Genomic DNA, 18,358 nt, shown 5'->3' on the forward strand with positions numbered 1-18,358 from the left:
TTAAAGGTGCTCAAAACTGCCTTAACCACTCTGTATCCAGCAGCCCTTGTTCTGCCCAGCAACAAAATAAACAGCCTTTGCAGGTCTTGAATCCAAGACCCTGTACACTATAGTCACAACAATTAACCACTACACCATGACAGTTGTGAAGATAGTTGTTGTTTTCCCAATACATCTGTCAGTACACATATTGAATACTATTGAACAATCTCTGTTACTTCTACAATTGTATAGTACATATTTGTGATATTATTGTTCCAGCACATATGTTTTTATATCTAAATATACACATATCAGACACATACAGTGTGATACATCTGGGAAGGTATACACAACAGTAATGTTTACACATGACAAGGATATGGATATATACATATACATATACATATGTAGATATATGCCTACATGTGCATTCACATATATATATTCATATATATGTATTTATACACATCTGTATAGTGCATCATATATATGGTCATTTATAGATCTCTCTGTATATATATATATATATATATATATATATATATATATATATATATATATATATATATATATATATTTATATATAGATGTACATCATATATGTACAGATATAACTATTTATTTAGCTATATATGTAGATATCTATAACCATATGTGCATATATACCTAAACAGGTATATCGATGTATATGTAGATATCCATAACTATATGTGCATATATATGTATATATCTGTATATGTGTAGACATATATAGCTGTGTATATGTATATGTATATATATATATATATATATATATATATATATATATATATATATATATATATATATATATATATATATATATATATATATATATATATATATATATATCCATATATGTATGTAGATATGTATAGTAGAGTCCTACCTCAGCACAAATAGTCTCAACCTCTTAGTGCAAGGGGATGTAATGTATGTATTCCAGGTATATATGTAGACAGTTCCTATTGCAATAGGGGTTGTCTTAACAGACATGGTGTGTGTGGGAGCTCACATCTGCTATAGACATGTATGCCATCAGTTACTGACAGACATCCTAAGGACATGATAGTACAGTACCACTGATAACACAGGAATGATCCTGTGGAATACAGCAGAGATATGTCTGGCAGTCTCTGGTCAGTCCAGAGGTATACACAGATCCCCTTCATGTGAGACATGTGGACCAAGCCTGACAATGTGGATGTTAACAGCCATGTACATGGATACATCACATAAATACTGGACTACATATGCCCACACAGTTTATGCATTCACCCATGCCTCTATGTCCTGACACATAATAACTGGTGATGCAGAGATCACATGGCCACATACTACCCAGTAGTTAGTGGCATACATCTGTACAGAATCCCACTGCTTTGTCAGAAATACACAACAGTATAGTAGCCCGGCAGCAGTACGTCTTGCAAATATCTGGACATAACATCACACTGGGTAATTGCACTAAGCTGCTAGGCATGTAACAAAGCACTGTGCAAACTACAGGCAGACTGCCACAACACTGGCCTACATTTTGTATGGGGGGAATACACATGTACCTGCAAATATAGCAGGCTCTACATGCATCTCACAGCACAGCGTAACAAACACCTGTGTGAAAGTGCATACCCACAACCAATGTGAACACAGCCACAGCCACATATGATATGCAAGCTTGATATGACACCATATGGACTGTCTGATTAACACCATCCTGATATGTGCCATTCACACACTAACCCTACATAAACTGGGTCATGACACAGTGTGGTCTAATGCCTGTCTGTGGTATGGGACATGTGTGTTTGGCCCTACAAACATGTGAGCCAATAGGGTACCATACACTGGAGCAGCATGTAACATCAGATAGAACAGAACCAAGAACAATGACATCTACCACAGTCTGTACACAGGCCAAGATATGTATTTGCAATACACATATTGTCAACAATCACCATAAGTACACGGACCCCACTACTGTACCCACAACCACAGAATGCCTAGGTTAAGTCTTCAGAAATAACCCCTACTATACATAACATGTCTAGCAGTCTGATATCTGACTGGCTTGTTATCAGGTATGATGTCAATAAATAATGGTTTACAAAACATATGCACGTCTTACTGCATGACATATCTACAAAGGTTGACAGACTTGTGGCTGGAGCCACAAACACTGGGCCAATATTGGCATGTTGCTGTGATACCGTCATACATTTACTGTTGTAACAGGGTTTGTTGTGACACATGTCCTATGAGGGATATGAAGTCAGTAACTCTCATGGCTGTCACCATGTACTGACTGCAGTCCTCAGACTGTGATTCTGCAGTTCTAAGATAGGTGATCTGTGAGTAACACAAGAAAAATAAGACTCCAAACACTGCCCTGTCTGCCAGGGACATCGGGAGACAAATGCACTGTACTGATTTCAGTACAACTTATTTAGAAGGGGGTGTAGCTTTTTAATTTTTCACTTGTTTTTTTTTTTCGCGCTTTACTGCACGATGATGTCAGATCATCAGGGCAGCCAGTCAGAATGGAGCTCACCGCGCATGTATTTCCGGCCGGTTCAAATGCTTTTCAAGTGGGAGGATTTAAGCGTTATGTTGGTTGAGCGGGAGGATTTAAGCGTTATGCTGGTCGAGCGGGAGGATTTAAGCGTTATGTTGGTCGAGCAGGAGGATTTACGTGTTATGTTGGTCTCGCTTCAACTAAGGATTTTATTTAGAAGGTCTTGCAACCGAGGGTTGGTGAGTAAGCTGAAATGTGTGTGTGTGTGTGTGTGTGTGTGTGTGTGTGTGTGTGTGTGTGTGTGTGTGTGTGTGTGTGTGTGTGTGTGTGTGTGTGAAAATGCCCCAGGTGGGATGTACTGGTGATTACTCATGGTGGTGTGGTAGGGAATACCTCAGGCTTGAGGCCTGTACCTTGTATGCAGGTGTTAAAGACCTGAATTCCCTACCCACCACCATTTGTAAAAAAATTGCAGATTTTTGCCTCATATTTGACCTGATCTATTCCTCATATCTGTGGTTTTTAAATATTGCAATGCTTGAAATTTGATGGTGCAGTGGTAGCAATGTAGCATTGATGCATCACAGCTGTAGGTTTTTGGGTTTGGTTCTTGGCTGGGGTGCCTTCTTTGTGGGGGGGGGGTCCGTATCTTCTCCCTGTGTTTGTGTGGGTTTGCTTTTGTGTCCTCCCATGTTACAAAGACATGTCTGCATTATTTTTCCCTGGGCCTCTGCCTAGAATTGTTTTTTTTTTTGTTCCAAGTCAGACTGTCCTGATTAACAAATTGACAGGCATTTAGATTTCGTGTTTACTTTCTTACATATTTGATGGTGCAGTGGCAGTATTGTTGCCTCACAGCTATAGGTTTTCTGGTTTGATTCTTGGCTGGGGTGCCTTCTGTGTGGAGTCTGCATCTTATCCCTGTGTTTGTGTGGATTTGCTCTGGTGTCCTGCCATTTTACAAAGACATGTGTCTACAGTATTTCTCCCTGGGCCTCTGCTGAAAATTGTTTTTGTTTCGTCAGAAGTAAAATTGACAGGCATTTGAATTTCAGACTTCATATTCTTCAGAAAATACATAGTAAAACAACTTTTTATTCTAGCAATAAATATATAGTAACACAACCTTTTTTATAGCAATTTTTTTAAGTTTATGACTATTTGAAATTTGTCCTTATTTCTGGGACTGTAATACCCTGTTATTGGCTTTGTCCAGGTTTTTTGTGCTAAGGTTGACAGCTATGGCAAGAACTGAATTCACTGAATATGTTTGAAGGCGGTATTCCCTCATTACTGGGTTTGTCCAGGTGTTTTGTGCTAAGAGGTTGACAGCTATGGTGAGAACTGAATTCATTAAATGATAGCCATTTAAGTTTCAGTCTTCCTCTCTTTCACAAAGCAGGTGATTTGGCATAGTGGTATGTTGTTCTGACTATTTTGCACAGGGACCTTGGCAGTAAAATGTATGATGGTAACACAGCATTTTATTCTAGCAGCTTTCCAAGATTATACAAGCAATGTTTAATGTGTTCCTGTTTTTTGCCCTTTTGACCCACCCCAATAAATTTGGCTTTTTCCAGACTTCTTCTTCTGCGAAGTTGAGATGTAGTTGAGTATTGCGTAGATTGTACAAGGAGCTGATAGCTGCAGGGGAAGAGAAGTTTAGTGCTGATTATGCTAAGCTGGCTCACATTGCTAGTAGCACAACATGTTGTGTACTTGCTTTCAATGCAGAAGGTTGTTGGTTCTACTCCTATAAGGGGTGAATGCTGCTGTACTGAAAGTTAAGACATTAACTATGAGCCTGTTATCAGTTTGCCATCCATTTCTTATTGCAATATTACTAGCTTATTTTTAATGTAATTTAGGCAATTTATTCCTCAGGGGCATCAGACACTTTATTTTTCGGTGAAGCCATGAAATATAAAGGTGATTGCTAGCAGCAACCTCTTCATTAGTTAGATTCATTTAACATGGAATTATTTAGATGACTTTTTTTACTACTTCAGAGATTGTGCATATTATTTACTGATAATGGTGGACTGTAGAAGTTTGAGTAGACTTTTATGATGGAAATGTTCTGAATTGGGCAGTTTTGTTTCATTGTTTACTGGAAAAATGTTCAAAGCAATAGGAAGGTGTATCAAAGAACACATGTATGTTTCATATGCAAGGGGCCTATGATTTAAAAGCAGCCCAGAATTAATTTTTATCTGCAACGGGTAAAATGTATTTTTCTTTGAATGTGGATTTTAATGTTTCAATGAATTTGAGTTTCAAGGGCAGAGAAGTTTTAATGCCAAGTTTGTTTAGCAGATGTCTTAGTGTTTGTGCTATAAAATGCAAAATAAAACTTTCAAACAAAGTTCAAATCATCATAGAAGTAAATCAGTATGCACATTAGTGTTTATGGTAAATGGAGTGAAATAGCAAAGTAATGGATCATTGGAATGGCTGCAGGGGGAGGCTCCATTCGACCATGGTTTTGTGAGGGGGAAGGGCGGCAAACTTAGACAGCCCCAGCTGAACTATACCTCCCAACTGTCCAGATTTTCAAAGAATGAATATATTTTTTGCTTCTTATTTTTGGTTTGTTCCTCAAAATTTGTGGTTTTCTGGCAAATGATTTAGGAATTAAGTCACTAAATAATAACACACTAGTTTCAGACTTTATAACCTTCAGAAAAATGCATGCTAAAATAAGACCTGTTCTATCAACGGTCCCAGTTTATACAAGAGCAATTTTTAGTACTGTTTATATGTTCCCTCAATATATTTGGCCTTGTCCAGATTTATTGCATTAACAGGTTGAGAGGTACATGCAAATAAATTGCTTTATAGAATTAGGCATAGCCAAACCTCAACTGTCCCTGATTTTGGCTCAAAATGTTGCTCTTCCCCTAATGATCCCTCCCCAAAATAGCAATTTTGGAAGAAAACATGGAGGGTTTACTTTACTTTTATAAATAACTGTAATGATCAGAGGTATACATTACTTTTATTTCAGAAATGCATGTAGATTCTCTAATTTTGTCAGCTGCTCTAAGTTAACTGTGCTCATATTAAAATGGTGTCCCTCCTTTGACAGGTTCCCAGCTGTATTGTCTGGCAATTTTATATTTTTGCATCACATTTTTGGTCCATTTTTCATAAAATTGCAGTTTTCTGGCAAATTAGTGGCAAATTGTTAAAGACTGAAGTTAGAAAATAATGCAGACATTTCAGTTTCAGATTTCATACCTTTCAGAAAATTCGTACTGATGCAAGACCTACTACTATTCTATTATCTTTCTAAGTTTATAAGAGCAATATTTAAAAAAAAATGTCCTTATTTTTGGGCCTTTGCCTCAGCTTTATTTATGAGTTTGTAGCTGTAAGAGGTTGAGAGGTGTGTGTGTGTGTGTGTGTGTGTGTGTGTGTGTGTGTGTGTGTGTGTGTGTGTGTGTGTGTGTGTGGTAGGTAGCATACCTCTCAACTGTCCACATTTTGCAGAATGTCCAGATTTTTGCCCCATATTTTTTGTCTGTTCCTCATAAATTTTGTGATTTTCTAGAAAATCATTGAAGGCTGAAGTTGTTAAATAATGACAGACATTTGAGCTTCAGACTTCATGTCCTTTAGAAAAATTCATACTAGCACAAATCCTGTTATTCTAGCAACTTTCTCATACTAGCACAAATCTTGTTATTCTAGCAACTTTCTAAGTTCACAAGAACATTATTTAATATCTGTCCCTGTTTATTTTAGGCTTTGTCCATATTTCTTGCACTAAGAGGTAGGTAGGGTGGTGTGTGTGAATGAAACATCCTAGTTAGTGGTAACAGGTGGTTAGTAATTTACTCAACCTCAAAACCTGTACCTTAGTTACAGAAAACAAAAGCATAAAGTCTCTACCCCAACTACCATGCTGCATTTTTCAAAGAACTGACATTTCAGGTTAATTTTCAATTCAAGGAACCGAGTTTGAGTGAATTTATATTATATTACTGAAGAGGCATTACAGCAAATGCCTCTTCATCGACACTAAAAGACCGAACCGTGAATTACAAGAATGGCCGTAGCTTGGCTGGGGAGGGGGGGTAGCAGTTTGAGAGCTGTCAGTACAAATTTGAAAATCCTAGCTACACCCCTGCTGTCCGCAGATAACCCTACAGGTGGGAATTTCCTCAAACACATAACACTGTCATGACAGGTATTAAATCATGTAGACCAGCCACATCCACACAAACCCTGTTAAACCAACATTACTCCAAATGCAGAAGAGCAACACTTACATTCTGTAGTCATGTCTGGCACATTCCCCTCCTGTTTGTTGGCCTGTCTCAACAGTGTATTTTGTTAGTTATATCCCAATACCATCTGTGACGCTGTTTGCCAAACACCAACATGAGGTCCTTCTCACAGTGAATGAAAAGGGCTAACACCCATATGATGTTCCTAGGTGTAGGAGTGTGTTTCCATGCAATTGGCTATGGGAATATTACCATAGCTGTTCCACATGCAATCAGCTAGTAGGGCACTGCAATTTGTGCAGAGGCAATCAGCTGATCATGAGCAGCACTTACAAAACATAAGCTGCTGCCTAAGCAAAGCAGGTGTACTTCTACACCTTCACCAGAGAGGGAGTGAGAGAGACAGGCAGAGGCAAAGTAGGACAGGCAGGGGGTGGGAGAGTAAAACGTAAGCATTTTTGTGTCACACATTTACCAGTACAGGGTTTCAAACTCTTGCCTGACTATGGATTGGTATCACATGTTTATGCAGTTTTTGCATGCACTACAGAGCTTATATGTTGGGGAGTTGTCCAAAGGTATATCTGATGGTGAGTGACATCTGCAACAGTGATGTAGGAGGGATAAGGCAGGTGTAGTACACATGCCTGTCCACATGAACAGGTGTCAAAATCAACACAGCCACACTCAGGGGACTCACACACATTAACACAGTTGGCAGGGTCAGGATTAGACTTCCTAACCAGCTACTTTGCCACAATACAGTAATACGCAAGTATCACATGAACCACAGGGATTATCAGGATGATATATGGGCAAAGGGTATGTGAAGGTGTCTGACATCAGAAGGCATGCTTCAGTAGGCCAATGGGAGGTGTAGTGAGTGTGAATGGTGTCAAAATCATTATACTCCACATACACACACAGACACAGGTTGCCAGTATTGACATGCATGGGTGCATTGCTTCACAGGTGTGTAGTGGTTGACTGTATCAGAAAGCTATACAAGGCTAGGTAAAGGGTATATCTTGGCATCAGGCCACATGAAAATGGTCTGCAGTGTGGCTCATGGGTGTAGTGTCTGGAGTGGCCTTCACAGGTGGGTATTGTATTTATCATCCAGTCATCTGGGTTACTATTGTGGTGGCCAGTGCTGTGCAATGCTTGCCATGTATGTGTTCTAAAGTCCATGACATGCACGGTGTGTGGGATGTGCACACATCTCACATGCATGTACTGTGACATGTGGAAGTGTACTTGGGGTGTCTGGGGCATGTTCTGTACACAGATTGTTATCATCAGATGTGCCATTCCTGGCCTCCTGTGGTGGAAACTGGCAATAGACACCCGGTTGACCCTGCACCTACATTGACAGCATGATACAAGTATTCCCTGGTGTCAGTGGCATCTGTCCATACAGGGCATGTGTGTAAGGCATGGTATGTCCTTTGTGGGTTACATTTGATGGCACTACAGTTGTTGCTGGTGTCCAGTGGGGAAGATAGTGAAGGAGCACTGTATGCAATTATGTGCCTATTGTAGTGATGGGACAGGGTGCCATGCCCTTTGTAGTCTGCCGCAATCACACCATAGTTGCTATCTGTGGGCAATATGCAGGAAACAACCAACAAAGTGGTTGTTGCTTAGCCAAGTGTGTTTGTGTATGAGACATGGGTTGAGAGTGTTCTCTGGGTAATACAAGGGTTGCCAAAATTGTTCGCCAGGCCTTGATGTCACATGTAGGGGTATGGATTGTCAACCCCAGCCTCTTTGCTGTTTGACATTTGTTATCCTTGTAAGGTGGACATTGTGACATATAACAAGCCCACCATATAAGAAATTTGCAAAACCCACTCCACAATGAGTCCAGTTGTTACACCCTCACAACAAGCTCCACACAGGATACAAATGACAAACACAGACACACAGACACACACACACACACACACACACACACACACACACACACACACACACACACACACACACACACACACACACCAAGTCTCCCAGTTGCAATGTCTATGATTGGAACTCCTTCCTAACTAGTACATCACACTACAGCATTAAGCAGTTATAGGGTGCACCACAGAGATTACTGGGCTACTCCTTCCCCAAAGGTGTATTTCAAAGTGAATGACATCAGCAGGCTTGCCAGAGAAGGGCAATGGAGGTTGTAGTTACTGTGAATGGTCTTAAAAGCATTGCTCCCTACACAGACAAACAAACACACACACAAACATCCATACTTGCCATGTCTGTAAATAGAACCTCTACCTAACTAGTATATCACACTACAGCATTACACAGTTATAGGATGCACCATGGAGATTACTGGTCTACTCTTTCCCCAAAGGTGTATTTCAAAGTGAATGACATCAACAACCTTGCCAAGGTTGGGCAATGGAAAGTGTAGTTCATAGGTTCATAGGGTCATACGTTGATACTAGGCTATTGGCCCTAGGACTTATACATGCCTAGGCATGACAATTCTCTGGCTATGACTTCCCACAATATATACTTCCCTGCACCCTTGTCTAGCAGGGCAGCTGACATGATCCCCAGTCTAAATGTCCTATTTCCCATCCAGTCATCCAGGTTCCTTTTGAAGAGGACCAAAGAAGCACTCTGCTTGACATGTATGGGCAGTCTATTCCAGAGTCTGGGAAGTCTCTGAGTCAGGAACACATCCCTCCTGCATGTATTGTTCATTGTGATGACAGGATTTGGATCCCTGGAGCATGTGGCTGTGAGGTTTTGGAATTCTCTCAGTATACCATGTCCAACAGCTGTGGGTTTGACATGCCATGGTATGTTAAGCAGAGATTGTCTATGAGAGCACAATATATGACAGAATATAGCTGGATGATTTTCAAACGGTCAGCATAGGGCATCTGGTTTAGGCCTGTGGTCATTTTGTGAGGTATGTCTGCAGCCTCTCTACTTGTTGCAGATGCCTTGTGAAGTACATATGTAACAGGCCATTGTAGTCTGTACTGGGTTTACTGAGAGATGCCTACAGTGGGACAATGGGCTCCTTTTCCTGGATGTAAAGTCCTTAGTGGGAGGTGTGCCACATAGGTGGGCTTCCTTACTGTTATGATGATATGGTTATCAAAGGTGAAACCACTGTCCACCTGTGTCCCTAAGTCTGTTATCACACTTTAGGTGTTTAGTGTACTGCCACCTATGTGGTACTTCACAGGTACATGTCCCTTCCCAATGGGGATAACTATCTATTTCTTGGCATTGATCTTGAGGCCATGGCTTAGGCACCAAGCATGCCTTTGTGTAAGGCCCTTCTGTAGAATATCCACATCATCTAGGGATTCAATATTGGCTCCCAGTGTGCAGTCATCTGCGACCTTTGTTTGCAAGTGTACCTTACTGTTGGACTGTACTTCAGAGCAGTAAATGCCAAGCAAGGGCAGTGCCAGGACAGAACCTTAAGGTACCCCAACTGTCACTTGTCTGGGACTCGGGTTGGTGTCACCTACATTTACAGTGTGGGTTGTGTTATTACAGCAGTTAACAGCCCCTCGGGTGACATTGTGAGTAATGGCCAGCTTGATACATCTATCTATGATTCCAGACTGGGGGATGGTGTCAAAGGGCTTGGCGAGGTCCAGATAGGCTGTGTGAACCACCTTACCCTCATCCATGGCTCTGGAAATGGATTCACAGTTGTCATTCAGGTTGGAAGACATGATTGGCCCTTCACAAACCAAACCTAGTTAGGGTCCAGTGTTTGCAGATTGCCAGTGCCTTTGTTTTAATTTCCATGATAATACATTCCATGGTCTTGCAGATCAGGCACATCATACTGCTGAGGCTGTAGTTCACAGATTCCCCCTTGTGGACAGGGATAACTCTAGCTGCGTGCCACACAGTGGCACAAAGCCTGAGGTGTGGCTATGATTAAACTTGGCACATAGGTGAGGTGCAAGTGCAGTTTGTAACTCATGTAGTACACATCCCGGGATGTTGACTGGTCCCATGGCTGATGTGGTTTTTACCTATCTGGCCATTATTACCGGCATATGGCAATCTATCTGTGTTGAGATGTGCCCTTTGGGGGTTGGGAGTGGGGTGCAGCTGGCACTGAATCAATCTGCCAGGATATTGGCAATATCCCTGGGAGGAGTAGATTTAGTACCAACCTGTTGTAGCTCACAGCAGTTCTGAGCATTGGCATTTAGATTCCTCACATAGCTATGGAACCTATTGCAGTTGTCTTTGGCATCTGTGGCTATATTATGTTCATAACTAGCCTTAGTGGATGTTATGAGGGGTCTCTGCCTTCTACTGTAGCTGGTAATGGAGTATTTTGCATCCTGGAAAGTCCCCTATTTCTGCGACAGTTTCCTCCTTTTGTTGAAAAGTATGTTTATGGCAGGGGGCCACCACATTGGCATCCTTTTCTTGGTGGGGAGCATCTTGGTTCAATATTGAATGGCATAATTCATGCACGAATTAATGTACTCATACAGTGCCTTCATGTATGATTCAGCAGTTGTCATTTCAGTTCCCATCTGCATGGGTTTCAATTTGTTAATCACGTCTGACATGTATAGCATGACATTGGCTTTGGAGATGTGTGTTATGAAGATGTCCTTACTAGGGTGTGGGGAAGGGATGTTGATGTTTAGGGTGATTACCTCATGGGCATACCTGACCACCGATGGGGTTACCATAGGTGTGGTGAATTGATTTCCCATGTTGGTAATGACCAGGTCTAGGATATTTGAGCCCCTGTTGGGACAATGGATTACTTGATCCAGGGCATTGGGAATTATGACTTCCAAGAATCGTTGGGCACACATGTTGGTACACAAGTAGTTTTCCCAGTTAATGGCAGGGTAGTGTAAGTCACCCAGTATTACGGTGTTTGCTTGTTTCATAATATTTCACAGTATGTTTCAAAGGCTGTAGTGGGTATCATGGGGCATGGTAGGGGATCTGTAGCAAGCTATACAATTTTGAATGCAGTCTAACCTACTGTTAGTTGCACCGGGGGTATTTCAGGCACATTCTGTTGGGCAAGTAGCCTGATGGTGTGAATATCCTTGGTGAACATGGACACTCCTCCACCTTTATTGTTTTGGACCTGGTTTGGTGGCCAACAGGTGTGGTGAGAGCTGTACCTGGTATTACAGGGGTGCTCTCTGGAGGCTTGGATCAGGTCTCTGTTACTGCACAGTTAACAATGTTTTCTATTTGTAGGTGTGCATAGTGAATGTGAATGGCCAAAAAACATTGCTCCCTACACACACAGAGTTACCATGTCTGGGATTAGATCTCCTTCATAACTAGCATATCACACTGCAGCATTACACAGTTACAGGGCACACCACAGAGATTATTGGGATACTTCTTCCCCAAAGGTGTATTTCAAAGTGAATGACATCAGTAGGCTTGCCAAAGATGGGCACTGGAGGTTGTAGTGACTGTGAATGGCCTCAAAAGCATTGATCCCTACACAGACAAACAAACATCCACACTTGCCATGCCTGGGAATAGAACGCCTACCTAACTAGTTCATCATACTACAACATTACACAGTTAAGGGAGACACCACGGAGACTATTGGGCTATTTCATTCCCAAAGGTGTATTTCAAAGTGAATGACATCAGCAGGCATGCCAAAGTAAGGAATTTGAAATTGTAGTGAGTGTGACTGGCCTAAAAAGGTACTAATCCATACACAAACACTCACACAGTTGTCACATTTGGGATTAGATCTCCTACCTATCTCGTACATCACACTACAGCATTACACAGTTACAGGACATGCCACAGAGATTACTGGGCTAATATTTTCTCCAAAGGTGTATTTCAAGGTGAAGACATCAGCAGGCTTGCCATAGTAGGGCAATGGAGAGTGCAGTATGTATGCATGGGCCATAATCCATTCATCTAGAGGCAGACACACCACACTCAGGCACACACAAGTTTATATTCTACAGGTATGTGTATACAACTGCTAGATGACTACTGACTTGTGCAGTCATGTTATACAGTTAGCACTAGCATCACAGACACTATAGTGCTGAGGGATTCCAGAGGCAAATGTCTATGGTGATTGACATTTGCACATCATGTGGTTTTAGCCAATTGGATGTGTACTGGGTGGAACAGGCCTCATCATGGAAGGGTGTTTGTCACTGTCACTCTCTTCCACACATCTACTTATGTGTACTTTTGGCCTATTATAGTGTGTTGTCCTTGGATATATGTGTGTATTCCTATCCAATGTGTGTGTGCAAAGCATGACTGGTGCATACTGAGGTATGCACTAACATCTGTGACTGACAGATATGTATGGTCCACTGTTGTTGCCAGACATGGGCTTCATTTCTTTAACTGTGTGAGCATGCCCAGTATGACCTTTCAGTATTTTGTTGTCTGACATGGCCTTCATTTCTCTAAGTGTGGGAGCATCCCCAGTATGACCTTCTGTATTGAATGTGTGAATCCATTCCAGGTAGATTGTACTACAGCTAGCAACCTGTTTCTGCAGGATATCTGTAAATTAGTTGACAATATGGGGTCAAAATGGGAAAAGGATAGTGGGTTACTGTAGGTAATTGTGTCTGTGCTGCTTCTGCTGCATGGTCCTGGTGTTAGCAGAGATATTCCAACATATGTACTGTTATACACAGTGATGTTTTATGTTATCAAGTACTGTCAGGTAGACATATTTGCTTGCAGTGATGTCCTGGGGAGCACATGGTGAATGCAGCTGTGTCCAGTATTGTGGTCAGCAGCCTACATATTCTTGCACACTCATGCCATTCTGGAGGGGAAGCTGCAGACACTTGCTGATGGGTCTGTGTAAATGGTTCAGCACTTTGGTACAGTGGTGGCAGATGATCCCATGCTTGAACATCCACTGATGTGACAGTATGGCCATATCCTGCTGTGGCCATACCTCACAGCTGTACAGATTCACACAGGTTACCCAGAGGCAGGAGTCATAATTCTGGACATTACACTTACATATTGTGGTTTACAAGCAGGTTTGTAGCCACCCATTCTTGTCTTTGCAGCCAGAGATAGTATGTGCACATGGCTGAGTTTCGGACTTCACACACTCCAGGCCACCCATGCTCCCACCCCACCCCTCTATTATTCTATCTTCTTCCATACATTATGCAAACATTATCTGATATGTTCCCTATAGTTATCACCTCATTACAGCAGTAATTTGGTGTTGGTCCACAGTTCATGCAGTAGGACATGGTGGACATGTTACTGTGATTTGTCCACATGGCCTTGCATTTGGGTTCTGTGGTCTGTGATGTATTGTTATTTGGCAGTCCATGACATAACATACACTGGCAGTACATCTTAGTAAATTAATTTAGTAATTAGTAAATCTAAGATGACATCTCTGCTTAATTTAGCAGAAGCATATCGACTTCAAGCAGGAATGGAAACCAAACCAGAAGTGGATAAAAACCAGGCAGCAACTGAATGTGCTAAGAAACAAAAGAAATACTATAAGGTGAAGGACCAGATGAAATGGGAAGAAATGTGGAAAAAACATAAATATAGTTGCAAGTATAGAAAACTTTTGGAAGCGCCTCGTTAATCAAGAATGAATGCAGAAATGGTTAAGGAGCGGTAAATTTACATCAAAAATCGAAAGGTTAATATTGGCAGCCCAAGATAGTGGGCTACGTGCATGCTGGTTTACTAAGTCTATTGAACATGTGGGATAAACAGACATATGTAGGTTTTGTGGAACCGGATTGGAAACAGTCACACATCTTATTGCTGGTTGCGACTCTCTAATGGCAGAGGGACTGTATACTGAATGGCATAATAATGTGGCAATATTGTTACACTGGAGATTGTGCAAACATTATGGTATCAAAGTGGCTGAAAAACACTGGAAACATGAGCCACAGAGAATCATAGAAAATGATGAAGTTTGCATCACATGGGATCACCCAATACCAACAGTCCAAAAGACAGATGTTAAAAAACTGGATATAGTGGTCCAAGAAAAGAAGACAAAAGTAGCACTGATCATTGAAATTGCCACACCTAGTGACTACAGTGTCTTGCATACAGAGAGACACAAAGTCATAAAATACCCAGACTGTTCCAATAGTAGTAGAAGCAACTGGTCTTATAAAAAAGAATTTACAATCATATTTAGATATTTTACTAATTCATGTAACACCATATGGATTGCAGAAGGAGTCATTACTGGGCACATTGCGGGTGCTGTGAAGAGCACTTTTGGTTAGCATCAAAGAGTGAAACAATACTAATTTTATGAACTTTAATCATACTTTGACTTAGGAATGGGGTCCATTCCCATCATGGTATTAGAAACCCAAAAGACTTGGAGAAATTAAAAAGGCAGTACAGGTGAGACACAGGCCTTTGCCAGAGGACTGTAGGCCATTTGGTAGTGATACAGGCCAGCTGTGGCAGGCCATTACATTCTGTCACTCCTACAGTCCCAGACTACAATAGACTATATTCCCCTGTGGTGACAGGGTAGGTGTGCAAGGTGTTCATGCCAATACTTTCTGTCAGTATTGATCCAGTGATGTGGATACTGGCAGGGTGCTGCTTATAGCTAGGGACACACCTGCTCTGCATGCTGCATTCTTTCACTATTGCCATACACAGGTGGGGGTCATAATGTACTCATTCCCAACAGCAGGTATAAGACCGGAGAGGTACTTGTGGGTGGTGGTGGGGTGAGCTGGGTGCATGTGGGCTATGGCCACTACTTGCATCTGACTCACAGATATGCATGGGGCATTCCACTTATGCTGGCTTGTGCAGGGACATCAGCTGTTTCTCAAGACATCATTCCTATCACCTTTGTGGTCTGCTACTGTTTGGCCAGATTACATTGGTATCCCCACTACAAGCCCAGATAATGTGCTGCAAACCTGTATGCACAATTCCAAGGGTGTGTCCATTTGTCAGTTGCATATTATACACTGTCTGTCTGTCTGGGGTACTTCCCCCTGTGTACTGCTTGTATATCTGGGCCGACATTCATGCCATGTCTATCTTTCAGATGGTGACACAAATTACTTCCCAACATTTACTATGGCGTACTGCTGGAATGTGTTATACTGGGAAGCATCGTGTTTGGCACTGCAGTTGTGAGAACTTGGGCCTGTCATCAGCAGTACTGGGCAATGGCCACCAGGGCAACCCTCACCATGCATACATACTGACCACTCTCACATAATATACAACACACACTGACCCAAGACACGCAGACCTGCATATTGTACACATGCTACAATCTATCTTGCTACCTCGGCCAGCTCGGGTAATATGTGCTCCACTGTTATTATACCTACACATACATGTTACTACATTTCTACATAGGATTGTGGGGGCACACCTGACTGTTACTACGTGTCTACATAGGATTGGGGGGCACAGCTGACTGTTACTACGTGTCTACATAGGATTGGGGGGCACACCTGACTGTTACTGCATTTCTACATAGGTTTTGGGGGGGGGCACACCTGACACTTGTACACATTTGCTATGACTGTACTGGTATGTCAGGTACTCCATTTCATTCTGTATTCTAACCTACCATGCTGACTAGAGGCATATCAGTGTACTACAGGTCTTAGGTTTGATTGACCTACATTTCAGTTTCTGACTTCTTACCCTTCAGAACTAACATCCCACTGCCTGACCTGTTGTAGTCTGTCTGTGTAGGGCTGGGGAGGGATGTTACCCATAGCCATCAATCAGAGGCCTTAGCACAGCCTTTGTTTGTGTTTGTCTACACATGTTCTGTTGGCTGAGACTGTTGTTGGGTATGTGAGGCTCCCTGACTGGCATGTGTGTGTCATATGGACACACATGTGGCCCAGCACATTTACTGCAGTGAGTTTTGTCACCTTGTCTAGTACTGGCTACTATGGTGACACCAGTATTTGTTACAGATCTCATCCTGCCACTATAGGTGTCTACTATCTGCTGGCATCCCATTCAGCCACCCGATTCCCTTGCATGCTCATATCCATATCATAGATACAAGTAACAACACATATTACTACATTCGGCAATTGATAGGAAGAGTGAGTTACCTTGTGGTTGTGCCAGTACTGAGGATAGTACTGGAGGGTTGACTGTCGAATGCACATGGTATACTCCCTATACATGGTTAAGCACAGGTAGTGTCATGTTTGGCATCCCTTTTACTGTATGTGCGAGTCAGAGAGAGGTGTCATTCCCTGGATCCCTACTGTGTCAGTGTATGTGCTATACATTGCCTCTTTGCCAAGGCCAGGGCATACTAGGCACACCTCCTTCTACCTGTTGGGGCAGGCTCAAGTTGTTCCTCCTCAGAGTCACTCTGTGCCTGTGCAGGCCTTAGCAATGGTAGGAGGCTGTGTGGCCCTGCCCCATGCTGTTCCTGTTGCAGCTGTTTCCACAGGATCATATTGCATAGCATGGCACATATGATGACAATTTAGGTACATGTAGCTGATAAGTAGTGCAAGGCTCCACCGGATGTGTCCAGGCACTGGAACCAAGACTTCAGCATCCCAAAAACATGCTCTATTATGATTCTGGTCTGTGCGTGTGCCTCATTATGGAGTTCTTGTTCGACTGTGTGTGCATTTCTGATGGGTGTCATCAGCCACAGCTCCAGTGCGTAACCAGCGTCCTCCACTACATGACCGTAAGGGATGTCTCCATTGACAAATCTCTGGTACAGCTGTGTCAGATGCCAGATGTGGGAGTTGTGATAGCTTCCAGAGCAACCAGCACATACATTCATTATAATGCCCTGGGCATCACACATGACCTGGCAGTTGATGGAGGGGAAACCCTTGCGATTGATGTAGACCCTACCCCGCTCACCAGGTGGTGCTTTGATGCATATGTGCGTGCAGTCTCTAGCACCCACTACCTCAGGGTATTCTACTGTTTGGTGGAAGAGATGTATATTGCTGGCCAACGCCTCATGGGTGTTGGGGAAATATACGTGCTCACTGGCATGTGCTGACATGGCATCCAGGAACTGGTGGAGTACCCTAGATGCTAATACCTGTGATAGCCCCATGATACCCCCAGTTGGCCTTTAGAAGGTATGTGCGGCTAGTATTCTTTGGCCTACACTTACCTTGGTATACACTGGGATGGGTTCCCCTCTGTTAGTTCTGTGTGTCAGGTGTGGCCGGCACAGCTCAACAATTTGCTGTAGGAGGTCCCTGTCCACTGTATAGTGCTCCACTATCTCCAGCTCATGTAGCTTATGGTAGTTTACCCTGGGTCTGTACACTTTTCTCTGTCTCCTCACTGAGGGTTGGTCAACAGCATTCTCATCCTCACCACAATCAGCTTCTTCCACATGTTGATGTATGATAGCTGCTGTAGCCCCTATCATTTTGTTGCTTTTGTTTGATAAAATTTCCCTGCTTGTGTACACTGGTGGTGTAGAGTATGTGGGAAAAACCAGAGAGAAAGGTGTTTGCATAGTTTATAGTAGTGTGCTCGGCTGGTCTGCTGCCTACGTAATTGGCTGATTCTGATACATTTCACCTGCCAGCTATGCTAATTCTCCTCGATTACCTTCCTAGTGCTGTTTTCCCTTCCCATTGCC

The sequence above is a fragment of the Protopterus annectens genome, chromosome 2.part0 (genome assembly GCF_019279795.1).
Source record: "Protopterus annectens isolate FY-2018-M chromosome 2.part0, PAN1.0, whole genome shotgun sequence".
In the NCBI taxonomy this organism is placed as follows: Eukaryota; Metazoa; Chordata; order Ceratodontiformes; family Protopteridae; genus Protopterus; species Protopterus annectens.